This window comes from Marmota flaviventris, chromosome 9, assembly GCF_047511675.1.
Source record: "Marmota flaviventris isolate mMarFla1 chromosome 9, mMarFla1.hap1, whole genome shotgun sequence".
NCBI lineage: Eukaryota > Metazoa > Chordata > Mammalia > Rodentia > Sciuridae > Marmota > Marmota flaviventris.
This window is the reverse complement of record NC_092506.1, coordinates 29683867-29700707: the sequence shown is the minus strand read 5'-3', so window position 1 is coordinate 29700707 and position 16841 is coordinate 29683867.

Sequence of the window (16841 nt, the reverse complement as noted above, 5' to 3'; positions counted from 1 at the left end):
TGCTTACAGGTAAAGAACTTTGACTTAGGAAGCATTCAAAAAGTGAGAGGGCTAGAAGTGAAATAACTGAAGAGATTATCCCCTGAAAGAAGATATTTTATCTAATTCAGAGGAAGAGGAACAGCCTCTCCCCATCTGCTTGATGTGGTGCCAGCCTTTGACCTGGCCAGGAGCCCTGTTCTTACCTAGCTCTGTGTGTGTGTGTGTGTGTGTGTGTGTGCGTGTGTGTGTGTGTTGGTGCCTGTTTAACAATTGGGTTTGGGTAGAAAGAGGTGAGAGGGTGTGATTTGTCATGTTTTCCCCATTTCCATGGTATAAACATTCCCATTGTGGCCAATTTCAAGCTACCAATGTGATATCAGTACATGTAGACTTGGAAAGACATACACACAATCAGCTCTCCTGAGCCGGTATTAGCAGGCTCCAACACACCCACTGCCTCTTCCCTCTACCTGAGGCAGTTGCACAGGGAATATTCCAGCTAGTTATAGTGCCTAGCTTTTATTAGATCCTTTACCTTGCTCCAGGTACCATGCTAGGCACATTATCTCATCTAATTAAACCTCACCTTTGGGGCAAATATAATTATTGCCCCTATCCTAGAGATCAGGAAACAGAAGAACAACAACAACAGAGAGAGAGAGAGAGAGAAATTGTTCAAAATAGTAAGACTCCGAAGTGGATGTACGTGATCTGATCCTGGCAACGGACTCTAGGACTGACTTGCCTAATCACAGTACTATGCTGATAGACAGAATTAGATTATGCAAGGTTTCTGCCTTCTAAGCTGTGAGAGGTGGTATCAGACTCAAACATCCTGGCAGAAATGACCGTGACAATGTCCTCAGGTAAATTCAACACAGATGCTTTCTATTTGAATCTAAATTTTAATTTCTGTATGTACATTCTTATCATTTGTGTCCCGACTATCGTGAAAAGGATGGGAGATACCTTAAAACAGTCATCTCTAACAATTATCAAGTACCTACTGGGCGCCATTTATAGTTTATCTCATCCTCAGAACACTCCTTTACAGAGAGGAGTTGTCCTGCCCATTTTGGAGATCAAGAAACTAAGGCTCATTGAAAGCTGATCTACCAAAGCCAATACAACTAATAAGTAACCAACGCAAGGTGAATTTTTTTAAACCCTCTTTATTTCATTGATGGAAAACCAGAAAGAGAAAGGTTAAGAAACTTGTCCCGTGTGACAGAGTTAATTAGGGCTGATGCAAACCTCAGTTCATCTGCTGCCAAAACCCATGATCTTCATGCCACACCCAGTGACTTCTCTCTCCAAGCAGGCCCCCGAATACTGCAGCCAAAAGTGATTTTCCTAGAAAGCCCTGCCTGGGCCACTCAGGATGATGACTCTGCCAAGTGACCACTGAAGGGCCAACTGCAATTTTTCAGTTTCGAGGGCTCTCTCCTAACCTCCTGCCACTTGTTCCTTATCTACAAAGTCCACGCCACATCTTTCTCCAAAATACTCGCCTTTTTTTGCTAAGATCAGAAACAGGTTAAAAGTAACATCAAAAGAATGAGTTTGGCTTCTGAATTGTGGTTACATCTGATCTTCTGTAACTCCCCTCTGGGGACCGGGCTAGGTGGGTGAGGTATATCACCGAAATGCAGGATTCACCTTGTGTATAAAGCTACAGCCAGCTTTTGCCAGATCCATACACGACCCAATATGACTGCCTTGACAGGTGAGATATGGATGAGGTGCTCCAGTTATTGGTGATAATGAGACTTTTCAGTGTCTGTCAGTTACGGAACAATTGATGTCATCAAGTGACTGGCAGCTTCCCGGCTAACTTACTGCTCAGAGGCAGGGCTGCTGAAACATCAAATACTTTAAGGAAGTCATTGATGCTGATTCTGTAAGGGTTAACACATCCCAATGTGTCTGCCTTAGCTCTTCCAGCAGAGAGAGAGAGAAGGAGGTGGGCTGGGGGTGGGATAAGTGCCATATTCAGACACATATCCATAGCAAAACAGTGGAGAAACAGTTTTAAGCCATATTGCTCTCCGTTCTGGCTTGCATACTAATATCTTTGAGATTACTTTCTCCTTTGGCAATCTGTCACCTGTAACTGAGGAGGAGAGGCAATCATTAGAGAGCCTAAAGAGTTGACTGAGTAGCTTGTTTTTATAGAGCTGCCTTATAGGTCTTTGACCCAGTTAGGGGACTGATGATGGGGCAGTCCTGCAGGAACACCTGAGAATCCCCAGAGTACCTCTCAAGATCCCTTCTACTCCAAATATGATATACAAAAGACACTCAGCCTGAGACAATTAAACATAAAAAAATTAAACACAGAATTACCATATGATCAACAATCCCACATCTGGACATATCCCCCAAAGAACTGAAAGCAGGACTTGAATAGATATTTGCACACCAATACCTATAGCAGTATTATTCACCATAGCCAAAAGATGGAAATAATCCAAATCCCACCAAGACATAAATGGATAAACCATACATACAAGGCAAAATATAATTCAGCACTAAGAAGGAGTGACTTCTTGACACATGTTACAACATGAGTGAATCTTGAAGACTTTATGCTAAGTTAAACAAGCCAGATGCGAAAAGACAAATGTGGGTTGGGTATTCCTTATCTGTTAATGCTTGGGACCAGAAATGGATTTTGGAGTGAATGTTCTCATGCATGTAATGAGATATCTTGGGGATAGGACCAAAATGCAAAAATGAAATTCATTTATGTTTCATATACATAGCCTGAAGGTAATTTTATACAATATTTTAAGCAATTTTGAGCATGAAATAAAGTTTTGTGGCATGGAATTCTCCACAGGTGGCATCCTGTTGGCACTCAAACAGTTTCAGATTTTGAAACATTTCATATTTTGGATCTTTGGGTTCGGGATGCTCAGCCTAGATTGTGTGACTCCACCCATATGAAGTAACACAGAGTAGTCAAACTCAGAGAGACAGAAGGTAGAATGGTGGTTGCCAGAGAAGGGAGATGGGGAAAATGGGGCTTTATTGGTTAATGGGTTAATAAATTCAGAGCTTCAGTTTGGGATGATGAAAATGTTCCCGAGAGGGGTGTTAGTGGTGGTTGCCCAATAATGTGAACATACTTAATGCCACTGAACTGTACATTTAAAAATAGTTGAAATGGTAAAATTTATGTTCTGCATATTTTACTATATTTTTAAAGACACCTAGCACAGTGTATGTAGTCAGAGTCCTTGCAAATCATGAACCCAGTGAAAGACACTTTGGGTACTTATAATCTAACATGTGCCCTACAAATGTCAGCTGAATGTGCACATTTGTCTTGCCTTACTGATTCTTCCAGGAGGTGTCATCAGTTTCTTTTGACAAAGGAGGAAATCAAAGTTCAGAGAGGTAGAGTAAGTTGGCCAGGTTCCATTGCAGTGGTAGAAAGAAGAGTCAAACCTTGATCTGCCTATCATTAAATGCACTGCAATTTACATGCCCCAATGTGCCTGAACAAATACCCCTTGTTCAGGGTGTTCCTATGGCAGACAGTCAGATGAAGCCAAATTGTCCTCTCTCTGAAACATGAGAGACCTGAGAAATATGCTAGAATTCATCAGTAGGAGACAACTTGCAATTCATAGAACTAAAATATACTGTCTGCTCTGAGAATAGCTAAATGAAGAGAGACCAGGAGAATTTCCCTAATAAAGATGCAACTATCTGTCATGTGTGGCTTTGGTTGACTTATATAAATAGAATCATAGGATCCAAAACACTCTATAATTGAGAAAACCATCCTTCCACTGCACTGGTGATAACCCCAGACCACTGGTTATTTTTCTAACCCTGGTTGGAATAACTTACTTATCATTGGAAAGGTCTTTTTCTTGGTTAGAAAAAGGTAATCATGTATCATTCCCACTAAGTTCTTTTTTAAAAAAATAGATTTGAAGATATTGAAGAGGTACTCCCAGGTGGTGACACTCTCAATATTTATATTAGGATGTGTATTACTGTCTAAACTGGCAATTCAGCATAGTGTTTAAGCTCATAGCCTCTGGGGTGTCATCTCCTGGTCACAAATCCTGTCTCTAGCACATTCTGGTATATGAGTTTAGCCAAGTTACTTCACTTTTCTGTGCCTCGGTTTCTTCATGTGTGATATGGAAACAATAATAGCACACAATTCATTGCATTGTGAGATTTAATAGCAGTCAGGTGATGCCTGTCTTAAACATACATTGTACATTAGGCATTCTTATTTAATTTCTTTGAATACAGTGATGCATCTCATTTCCCAAATTCCAGTGCTATGGAATGGGGCTGAGACTGTTTCTCCTTAGAGGTGCACCCACTCCTAATTCAGGAGAGGGAGAGGCAGAGATTGGGAGGTGAGGAAAGGTGGCTTTGAACCAAGTATAAGCATCACACATTCTCCTCTGGTACCAATTACTGTGATAAATTGAAGGTGACAAGTTATTTTATGACATAAATGCAAATCAGCATTCACTTCACTGTTATTTTCCAATGCCCTGGCACTTTAATGGTGCCCATAAGTTTGCTTCACTTGCAGCAAGTATCGGTATGTTCACAGTCAGCCAGAGAATTTATTTTTAGGTGGGGAGTGCAATGAACTGAGCCCACCAACTGACTTAGAAAAATGATCACATTCCCATCCACAAATTATTCACAAAGCTAGTTAGCATGTGAGCCTTTGTTGGTGAAATAACACAATAAATAGAGATGTGTCAAAGGGGCTCATTTCCACCTGCCAGACTTCACTTTCTAAATACCAGGCATTCACGCGTTGGTGGGTGCCTGTGTGTTTATGTGTGTTTATCAGATAAACAAAAACCCATCCCAAAATGGAACACGCCTTGCAAGTAACAAGGAGTTGAGACCTTCTGCTTCTCCACCAAATGCTGCCAAGAAGAGAGCGTGGCTTCCTATCTGTTGCGCCCATAAAGCGGCGGCTGCTCTGTGCCTGAGACAGATGCCTGCGACTTCGACATGAAGGGAGACAAAAAGGAAAGACCATACTATTTGTTTACTTTTCACCATTGAAGTTGATTTCTTGTCCTGGCAGTTCCACCAGCCTGTCATCCTTCTTTTCTGATGTTGATAGGTAAAGAAAACAAAAAGAAAAATAAAAAGCAAACAACACCAAAGAGATAGGCAGCAACTGTCACTGTAAACAGGACCCTACCCTTCCACCCGCCACTCCTGTGCATGTCGACAGACAGTAGAGGCTGTTAAATACACAGCCTAATTAATTTAAAATACAACTTCAGAGAGACAACCCTTAATTGTTAAAAGCGCTTTTATTAGGACATAAAGATAATCACAGAATTAAGTCATTAAGAGTCATAATAAGGAAACGGGTGTGCAAAACGAAACATAGTCCCCAATGTCACCCTTCCTCTGCTGAGGAGTTCGAGGCTGCATTCAATCATTTATTTATTAACCAAATATTTGGTGAGTACCTACCACCCTGTTCCTGCTAGTGAGCCACCAAAAGAAAAGTCCTGTGTTCTAAAGATAGGTGGATTTTTAAAAAAAAAAACATATTTCTGCTTCATTCCTAGAACTGATGTTTGCATGTGTGAGTGCATGTATGAGTGTGTGTGTATATGAGTATATGTGTGTGTGTGTGTGTGTGTGCATGCATGTGTTTTGCATCCTGAGATGCAATCAGTATGCGAGGGCAGGGAGGGCTGAGGGAAACGGGCAGTGAGAAACATTTTTATGCACACTGCAGAACAGAGGGACTTTCTATCAACACCTTTCCTTAAGTGCATTGCATTAGGCATTCCGCCTGACAAGGTGCCACTTGGAGACAGTCTTAAGCCCTCCCCCACCCTCCAACTTGAAACCTGACATTGCTTCACATCAAATGTTTAATTTCCCATTGTTTGAAATAAAATGGTATGTAAAACATGTGTTGCCATGGATGCAAAATCCAACGGTGCATATAGAGGTTGCTGGAGCTAATAACTTTGGATCTGCCCAGGTAACCAGGGGCCTATATGAGGCAGAGAAAGAAGTGACCCTCCCAAAAGTTCTTCCATTGCAACTGAGCAGCAGTAGATTCACCAGCTCCATACTCTTCCTGGAGAGAATGTGTCTGCTCCATCTTTCCTCATATGCTGTTATGAGAGTCATTTTCTTCTCCATGGAATATTTCCAGGGTTCAAGTCTTTGTCTGGAAGTTTCTCTGAAGAAGCTCCTGAGCAATGCTGTTGTGATCCCTAAGAGAGGCTACACAGTTTTTCCTAAAGCCAAATATACATTCAGTAGGACTACACCCAACAGAAACGTGCCCCTATTTTCACAAAGACACATACCAGAATGTTCATAATAGATCCATTCATTATAGCCCTAAACTGGAAATTGCCCAAATGCCCAACATTACAATGGAATAATCTAGAGCAATGAGGATGAATGAACAATGGACACAACGGAGAATCTTGCAAGAAATGTGGAGGAAGAAAGTCAGACCCCCAAATGGGGGCATATTGAATGATTCTGTTTGTACTCAGTTTAAAAGTAGGCCATGCTAATCTGCGGTGACTGTAGTCAGGGTAATGACTGCCTTTAGGGAAAAAGGGAAAGAACTTTGGCCACAGACACAAGAGGGGGCTTTGGGTGATGCTGGTGATGCTCCATTTTTTAATGAAATTATTGTCTACATTTCTGTTTGTGTGATATACTTCACAGCATGTGTGCATGCACGCGCGTGCGCGTGCGCGCGCGCACACACACACACACACACACACAGTTTAAAAAACCTTAAGGTTGTCTTGTAAGCAAGCAAGGGTGACTCTTTATTCCATTAGAAACTACAGTTTCCTTGCAGCCTCTTTGTGGTTGGAACTCAGTGGAAGTGCACTTACCTAGTATGTGTGAGGCCCTGGTTTTGATCCCCAGCACTGAAAACAACAACAACAAAGTCAGACAACACAGGGCAGAAGCAAGACAGGCCTTTTTGCTCCCATTCCAAGGTGGCTTCTCAGTGCTGACAAGAAGTCAGGCTCCAGGCTCTAGGACTGCCTCAGTTTCCCAAAGGTGAACATTCTTTTGGAATGTAAGAAATCAGAAAGAAAAAATCATTGTTGTTTTTTTTTTTGTGTTTGCTGGTTTGTTTTTACCAGTTGTCAGAGACACCTCCCCCAACACGCATACACACCTTTATTACATCTGTGAAATGGGGACGTGTCTGACTGTTGATAGAAAAATGTGGCGTTGGCTTAATTGGCAGCATTGTTCCCCCTTAGGAGTACATCAGATGTTGGTGTGTCTTAGGCTTGATAAAAGCACGTTACATTTCTCTACTGTGGCATGTTTTGCTTTCTCTCTCTCCCTCTGCCTTACACAGGAGAAGCCAGGCTTTCCTGGCCCCCCCCCACCTCCCCCACTGCATGGTTTCAGACTCAAGATGAGCTGATCACAAGTCCTCAGTGTGATATTTGGAAGGCAGGACAGGAGAAGCCGTTTTCTTCTGTGGTTACAAAGCAGAGGCATGGGAAGGTGTGAGATCCCAGTGGCTTCTAGCAGATCCTCAACAGTCCCTTTCTTTGGGGCTGCTGGACCAGAGGGTCAGAGTTGCTTCTCTGACTTTCAATCCCCCAGCTACCTTCCTTAACCCAAGTTTGGAATTCCCTGTATCATCAGCCTTCACTCTTAGAATACATGGAGTGGACTTTGTTTTTGCTAATGAATCCTGACAAAGTAGAGTAATATAAAGACTCGCACAAGAATTCCACAGTTCTGGGGCCTAATGTCTAAAATTCCGTGGTGCCATGAGACTACAGCTAAATTCTGGGTCTCACTTGAGGAACTGGTTTCAGCAACAGAGCTTAAAACCTCTGTAATCCTGCCTCTGGCTCTTACTCTGACTTCACCCAACACCAACAATCAGCCCTGGTTCTCTAGGTCCAGTTGAGGTGGAACATCTTTACTTTGGGCTCTTTCCCATGCCTTGTTCTGCATTGACACCAAGTCCTGACATTAATTCATTCCCTTATGCTCTCTTGCTCTTGGGTGCCTACCCCCTCAACCACCTGACATTCACCCCGAAAGCAGTCATTAACCAGTTCCTTCCTCAGAGGGATATTTTCTGAACTCCTAGTATACATCCGACTCCCTGCTACATATTTCTGTTGCATCTTATATTTTTATTTTGGACTTAATTCTTTTCAGTGCTCAACTTCCACCAGACTGCAAGCTGTATAAGGCCCAAAGAACATAACCCTGTATCTCCAGCACGTAGCATTCCTCCTTGGGATAGGGAGAATGCTCAATAAATATGCATTAAATGATTGGTATTCAAAGTCCATCTTCATGGGTAAATAATGTATTTCCCTCTAGACAAATGGAACCCAGTTTTATAGCAGGTGGAACTGGCAGGAAGGGAAACGGGAGAATTAACATATATTGGGCACTTTCTGTGTAAGGTGCTTTGGTGCCAAACATTACCGTCATTTAATCCTTGCAAGAACACTAAGAGGTAGATGCTATTAGTATTTCCATTTTATAAATGAAGGAACTGAGGCTGAGTAACCTGGAAGAGAGGTTAAGCAACCTGGCCAAGTCTTAATTCCTCATCCTCTATTTCATCAGTAATTGTTTATGATGTCATATGTCCCGCACACAGCCGGTAAAAATGTCTCAGAAATAGCAACAGTTAATTTCCATAGTAATTATGTGAGGTTGTTTTGAATGTGTCCTGATATTCTATTTTGTCACTTTAGCAATGACAGGCTTGCCTTTCTGCAACGCTTAGCTACAGTGGCTTAGTCTTGACCTCTAACCTTTCCCGACTCTTTGAAATTGCTTCATTTCTCTCCCTTCAAAGGGAGCCAGCCCTGCTTCAGTTAGGAGGCCCCACAACAATTTCCTTCCAAATCCCTCTTTTTTTTCAGATTGAATTTCTTGTTCTCAGAAAGCCTCTCCCTCCCCCACTCCTAAGTAGCCACGGGGGCACATGACCTGCTGGAAAAAAGAGGTGGGTATTTAGCCACATAATATCAGGGCTGTATGCATGGGCCCTGGAATCAAAATAGGGGTTTAGATCCTGGCTCCACCTCTTATGTACAGTTGGGTAAGTTACTCTCTCTGCCTCCATTTCCTCATCTTTAAAATGGAAGAGATAATCATATCTGCTTCTTGGGATTCTTTATAGGATTAAGTGATGGAAGAAATGGGTCAGGCTCGGAGCAGCGGCTGGTCCACTGTGACAGCTTGACAATGTGAGCATTCATCGTTATCTGTGCCATGTAAGAATTTGGGACAAGACATAAACAAACGTTATCCTGGGTCCAAACTTCAACCTAGTCCCTCCTTTCTGTTTTGTTTGGTTTTTGGTTTTCCTTTTCCAACTGGACCAGAGGCAAAATAACCCTGGGCTGTTTAGCAGTGACTCCTCCGAGAAAGCTCCTAGGGGAAGAATATCCCCCAGCAAGGGAGCCACCGATGTCCATCCTGCATTTGTTGAAGGATTCTTTGCCCAACAGCTCCATCCTGTTCTCACATCCCTCACCAGCACTCCTATGGCAGAAAAATTCACTCCTCTTTTTAACTGAGTCACAGCTTTAATAAAGCTATTGTATTTGACCACAGGCTTAGGAAACAGTAATATAACAAAATAAGAGAAGATCATTAAAGTTCTCTAAAGCGAACATTCAGGCTCCTTCATTTCCAGTGTCCCCGAGCCTTAGATAAGGGATAAACATTTTTTAATCAAAATCTAAATAACAGTAAATCTCACTTTTCATTTCACTTCAAGTATTTTTCCAGTTAAGTATGTGGTGTTTTCTAATTTCCTGTATAGATCAGATGGACTATAAAAGCATGGTTTTTTGGTTGTTGTTGGTTTTTTTTTTTTTTTTTTTAAGTTTTCAGGGCACTTCTTGACTGCAATTGCAGCACACATCTCTGGTTAGGCTGTCAGAGAAGCGAGCCAAGAATGATTAAAATTCTGGAGACAGATTTGTAAAAGAATAAGAACAAATAAATACCGGGAGGTAAAAACACTTTGGGAGGGATAACCGGATAAGTAGCTCAGAAAGAATAAGGAAAAAAATACATTAATTATATGATCCAAAGGGTTATGGTCTGGAAAAAAAATTTAAAGGAAATAAGAGCCTTTATTTTATCCTTGATTTTTCTGTCTTTTGTTGAAAGAGTGACTAAGGACACAAACACTAAAGTTCCACACAGAAACTCAAGTGTCGTGACTACTCTTTGCTGACTGGTGGCCTTGGACAAGTAGCTAAACTTCTAGGAGCCTCAAATGTATTGTATGCATATGACAATGGTAAACACCTAGTTATTCATAAGAAGGCCAGGAGAAATCAAGAGAGACATTTAATGCACTTAGCTTAGTGTCCAGTGCATAATAAATGGTATATATCATTACTAATACTTGTGGATATACTTATGAAAAACACCATGATTTGAACAATACAAAACTTCAAAGGAATTGTCCAAAGGGAACTTAGTTGAGACATTTTAAAACTGTCTGGGGTAACACGGAGGACACCTAAATCATAAGTAAACCTGGAAGTGAACCAGCAAATGGAGATTTGACACTTCATCAACATCATCATCAAAAATATTTTTTTCTACTCTATTTTATGGACTCTAAGATACATATTTTTTCACATTTTGACATCTCTAAAATCAGGAAGTCTTACAATACCTAGCATTTTTTCTTTCTTAGTGCTGTATGGAATGGTGGTACATATTCCAACTGATGACATCGGAGATTTGATGAAATATAGTATTAAGCATTAAGCATCTTGGTGCACTGTTCTGAGTAAATCAGCCCAGACAGCTCTGGCCTCCAAATAATTTAAAATGTTAGACAGACAGTATAAAAAGAACATTGAAACAACTAAGTCAACACTGCCCAGATACAGGGAGGATTTGCGTTTCTTTGTTGGCAAAAAAAAAAAAAAAAAAAAAGTAAATTTAATTAGCTAACTAAAAATTTCATTTCATCATTTACTTATTGTGTCAACATATCCAAACTAATTTCTATGAGTCTTCATTTCTTCCTCTGTAAAGGAGACCTAATAATATCTTTCAAAAGGTCATGATGAGAATTGAGGACATTACTATGTAAAGAGGAGCAGCCAAGTCAGCTCTTGGGTTGTCACCTAGGAGGTGTGGCTTTTGTCCTCCCTGTCCCCTTCTGGTAGTCCCCTGCTGCTAGAACTGATTCCCCCCCCCCCATCTCCCTGAGCCCCTTACACAAAGGAGCCAGTCCATTCTAACCTTGAGATTTCCACTGTAGGAACCGAGGTTCCTATGCCAGCAGGTCTCATCAGGCTAAAGTCAAGGTGTCACCAGGGCTGCATTCCTTTCTGGAGGCTCCAGGGGAGAATCTGTTTCTTGCTCATGACCTCCCTCCTCCTCCATCTTGTCAGAAACAGCAGTCTAGGCTACTCTGATAAATCACCACAGACTGGGTAGATATCAGTGGGAATTGATTTCTCACAGCTCAGGGGCCTGGGAAGTCCAAGATCAAGGAATGAGTAGGTCCAGTACCTGCTAAGAGCCGCTTCCTGGTTGCAGAGAGATGTCTTCTTGCTACGTGCTCACATGGCAAAGAGGGGAAACATGTTCTTGTGTTTTTCTTTTTATAGGGCACTAATCTCATTTGTGAGGGCTCCACCCTCCTGACCTTTCCACCGCCAGAAGTTTCCACCCCCTAAACCCATCACACTGAACATGAGGGTCTCAGTGTATGATTCTTGTGGGGATACAAAAATTCAGATAGAATGGCAAACATCGGTGCTTGTCTTTGTACCAATTAGCACTCCATATTCTATTGTCACTTTCCTTCTTCAGACAGATCTCTGTTCCACATCTCTTCTGTGTTACTGTCATGACTTATATCTTCCAATTCTCTTTGGAAAAGTCTATAATCTTTACCAAAAAGGCTTTTATAAAGTCCTGGTTGCTCCCCATAAACTCCATGTTAGGGCCCTGCCTTCTTATTCACAGCTGAGACTTTGTGGTGTCAGTCACAAGGACAAATCAGGGAACTACTCAGCAGCAGGTCTCATCAGGCTAAAGTCAAGGTGTCACCAGGTTCTGCATTTCTCTCTGGAGGCTCCAGGGGAGAATCTGTTTCTTGCTCATGAACTCCTTCTTCCATCCTTAAAGTCAGGAACAGCAGAGGGAGTCCTTCTTACACTGTGGCTACCTCCTCTGCTTCCCTCTTCCATTTTTAAGAGCTCTTGTGATTACATTGGACCCACTGGACATTCTTGTACAATCTTCCTATTACAAGGCCAACTGGCTAGTAACCTTAATTCCCCTTTGCCCATAGCAGCTTATCTATAGGTTCTGAGGACTGGGACATGCGGGGCCAATGCTCTATCTACCATACTAGGTTACATTTTTATTAATAATAGCAAGCATTTGTGAGAGCCTAGTCAGGTACTGCTGGCTAAGCACTTTCCATGTCTTCTCTGCTTTTATCTTCACAATAACCCAATAAAGCTGAAGCCCTTAGAGCCCTAATTTTAAACATGTCAAAGCCAAGGACATCAAAAATTTGAAAGACCTGTATAAGAAGATCACTATTGGGATTTGAACCCAAGACCATTTCCAAGCCTCTTGATGACTAGACTATATAATTAGAGGTGGCAAGCATATCCATAGGAGCAGATGAACTTGGATGAGGAATGAAGGTTCTGAGTAAAAGTTCAGGATACCTTAAATCAAAGTGGCTGTTTGGTGGATGGTTTTCATAGTGAATACCCACTTAAATTATTTTCCTTGCAAGTAACAGACAGTCTTATCAGGATAGCTTCCCAAAAAAGGGGGGGGGGGGTAGCTCAATTAAACTGAAAAAACAAAGGCTGGGGCCTCAGGCAGGTAGATTAAGGACTTGTGAACTCATCAAGAATCGATTATTTTTTTTTTTTCCCCTCTTGGGTCTCCCTTCTTCAGAATTTTCTTCCTCTTGACTCTTCAAGTCAGCAAGATGATAACAAAATGGCTCCAGCTGCTCCAGCTGCTACCTCCTCTCAGCTTTCAGGTCCAGCAGAAAAATAATGGGGGTGAGGATCATTGCACCTCATTGGCTCTGCTGGAGTCCCTGGTCCATCTCTGAAGTGGCCACCGTGGTCAGGTTATGCATGGCTGATACTGAGCGCTGGGTTACAGGCACTTTCCTGATGTCAGGAGCGGAGCTGGCATCTTAGAACCTCAGAGTCAGGGGAGTGTGGGGAAGATGCTTTATTGCAGGGATTTATTATCTCCCATAACAAAAAGCCCAGAGGCTGACAGTTCTGGACTGGATAAATCTGAAGCTTATATTGTCAGTGGTCTAAGTACTCCTTTGCAGTCCTTTAGATTATCCCCGTGGTCACAAATGGCTTTCACAGTTTGCTCCCCACAACAAGATTCTAAAGCCAGAGGAAGGAATTGGGGAGGGGCTTTCTTTCTTACATGTCTCTTTTTGGTTTTTGTTTTGTTTTGTTTTTTGGAGGGGGTAACTGGGGATTGAACTCAGAGGTACCTGAACACTGAGTCATATCCCCAGTCCTATTGTTTGTATTTTATTTAGAGAGAGTCTGAGTTGCTTAGCACCTGACTATTACTGAGGCTGGCTTTGAACTTTTCCTGCCTCAGCCTCCCAAGCGTCTGGGATTACAGGTGTGTGCCACCATGCCTGGCACAAGTCTCTTTCTTTTGTTCAGGAAGAAAAATATTTTCTAGGAGATCCCCATGAGACTTGCCCTGATGCTTCATTGGCCAGAGCAGGTCACATGTGCACCTCAAAACCAACTACTGGCAAAAGTGAATGGGATTCTCGTGAGCTACTTCACTCTAGGATGGTTCGTGCCCTAGGACTGACAAGATTAATATCTAAATATACAGATAAATCAGGGTTCTGTTCATAAGGAAGAAGGAGGAATGGCAGTTGAGTTGTATGTAACCAGTGTGTCTGGAGGGATACTGGGAAGTTTGGTCACCAGAAGGAGGCTGAGTGGACACCACTGGGGGTGACAGAAACAAAAAAAAATGTCTATTGGAGCTTAAACTGAGAACAGAGAAGGTGTCAAGAACTGGAACATACTAGGCACTGCATGAGGAAGTCACACAGTCCAGAAACTAGTGGAGAATTGTGATTGATGTAGAGCTTTAGGCTCAAATATGGACTCTCAGAACCAGAATGTACCACACAGATTGTGGTAACTGCTTTGAAAAATGGCCCCAATCATCCCTCCCATCCTGCATGTCTTTTTATAACAAAACTTTGAAAGCCTGCAGGAGGTGAGCCTTCCCCCCTTTCCTTGAATCTTGGCTGGACTCTGGCTTGCTTTGACAAGTACTCTACAGTGAAAGTAATAATGTGCAACATCTGGTCTAGGCCTTAAGAAACTGTGAAGCTTCCTTTCTTTTCCTCTGGGAAGCCAGCTGCCACTGAAGAAGTGTAGGGTCTCCGGCAGTGAGACAATAGCTCTAGAAGATGTGAGGGCAGAGGGAGGAAGGTTGAGCTGCCAAACACAGCTGCCAGGCATCTGAGTGACACCTTTTGGGATGTTCTAGGCCCAGTTGAAAGCAGCCGCATGAGTGGCCCCACCCAACACCATTCAGAGCAGAAGAACCACCCAGCCAAGCCCAGACAATTAGCAAGGTCCTGAGAAATGATGAATTGCCATTGTTTCAAATGAGGTAATAAAGGCTGGGGTGGTGTGTAGCATGGAAATGGAAAACAGGAACAGGAATCATCTACTCCGGTTCACTCAGTGCTCAGCTGAAGAGCCAGCAAAGTTAAAGCCTTGTGCAGAGCCACAGAGGTTAGCACAGGAAGGGCTTGGGAGGAACTTTCTGTATTTTTTTTGGAGGAAATTTCTGTATTTTCAGTCCACTGCAGTCCTTCACCTGGCATGATTATTTTTTTTTTTTTTCAGACAAAATGAGTGCACTTGTAACTTTAATTGATGTGCATGTAAAGTAATAAGTCATACTGAGTGTTTATTATGTGCTTGGCACAGAGCTAAATACATTATCTCATTTAATCCTCACAATGAGCCTGTAATGTAGGTCTGATAAGACCACCACATTTTTCACATAAGATAGCTGAGATTAAAGGGTTTAAATGATGTGTTTAGAGTTTCCTGGCCAAGTAGCTGTGGAGCCAGGGTTCAAATACAGATGTGGCAGGTTCTGAAATGCTTGCATGTTAGCCACCATGATATACAGCTTCCGCTGACTCACAAGGGCATTTTCACAGCAGATGGAGTTTTTCTTTCTTGCATGATGAAGTGATTCCACTCAGCCCAACTCTCATCACATCTTAAATGTGCCTTAGGGTAGATATAGATTTCAGGATGAAGCCAGAGTTGATCTGTTTGGATTACTCAAAGAGTTTTTTCTTTATTGAACATTTGCTCTGAGTCACTAGGACTCCTTCTGAGGAGGGAAGTGAAAAAAGTCTTTTGAATTTTCATCTCTCAGAAAGGCTACATTCAAGACACTGCCCACCTCCCCCCACACACTCACCACATTAGGATTCATGGACTCCTCTCATGCTTAAATTACCCATGAAGTAAAGGATGAGAATTGTAGGGTTGTGGTTTAGCAAATTTGTACTGTCTTGCTGAGCAGGAGAAAGGGGCAAAAAAGGAAGGCAAGAGAAATGGAAAAGAAGGGGTAAATAGAAAGGAAGTTGGGCACCCAAAAGGTAAAATATTGATCTAGGAGGATTATTTGGGGACTAGAAATCTAGGGCTGCCTCTTGTCACCCTCTAGGGAGGACTGTACGTGACAGTTTATACAGAATGGTTCTGGTCTACAGTTAGTGTCCCGAGGTTATGGTCAATAGTGCGCTTTTCATTCTCAGAGTATCCCAATTTGGATGACAAGTCCTTGACCATGCTGTCAATCCGTTTCACTCTTAGCTTTCTACCTCAGGTTTCAAGGAAGAAAGCTTGGTACCAGATGCTATCATAAGTGCCAAGGACACTGGGGTCAATAGACACAGCCCCTTTCCCAAGGAGCTCGCCATACAGTAGGGGAGGCACATAATAGCTCTCTGATTTATGAAGCAACAACAGCAGGCATGGCAGGGCACAGTGGTAGGAGTGAGCAGGGGAAGAGATGAGGCAGCCATGACAGGAGAGGGAGGGGCAAGCACAAACTCAGTTGTGGCAAGGTGGCTTGGTTTTAGGGAAGCATAGTAACTATGGCTCTCAATGCCCAGATGCAATGCAAGATGCCTGCCCCCAGGTTATTTTTAAGAAAAGGGTTATCTTATGTTTGATTTTTTTTCCCAAAGGACTTCATTTTATGAAGTGATCTACTTATAATTTATTTACTTACTTTCTTATTTATGCCAGGGATTGAACCCAGGGGCACGCAATGTCTGAGCCACATCCCCAGCCCTTTTTATTTTTTTAAATTTTAAGACAAGGTCTCGCTAAGTTGAGTAGGGCCTCGATAAGTTGTTGAGCAGGAGGATCACACCTTGAATTTGTGATCCTCCTGACTCAGCCTCCTGACCTGCTGGGATTATAGGAGTGTTCCACAGTGCCCACCTGATTACCTTAGTTTAAATAAAAGAAATAGGGGCAGGGGTTGTGGCTCAGCGGTAGAGTCCTTGCCTCACATGTTTGAGACCCTGGGTTTGATCCTCAGCACCACATAAAAATAAATAAGTAAAATAAAGGTATTGTGTCCAACACAACTAAAAAAAAACAATTACTTTTAAAAATTTTTAAAAAATAAAATAAACATAGGGGCACTTAACCACTGAGTCATATCCTATCATAACCATTTAAGGAAGAAAATGAAATTAGCTAAGAGAAATAGGACTGCCCAAAGGGTATGATCTGATGCTA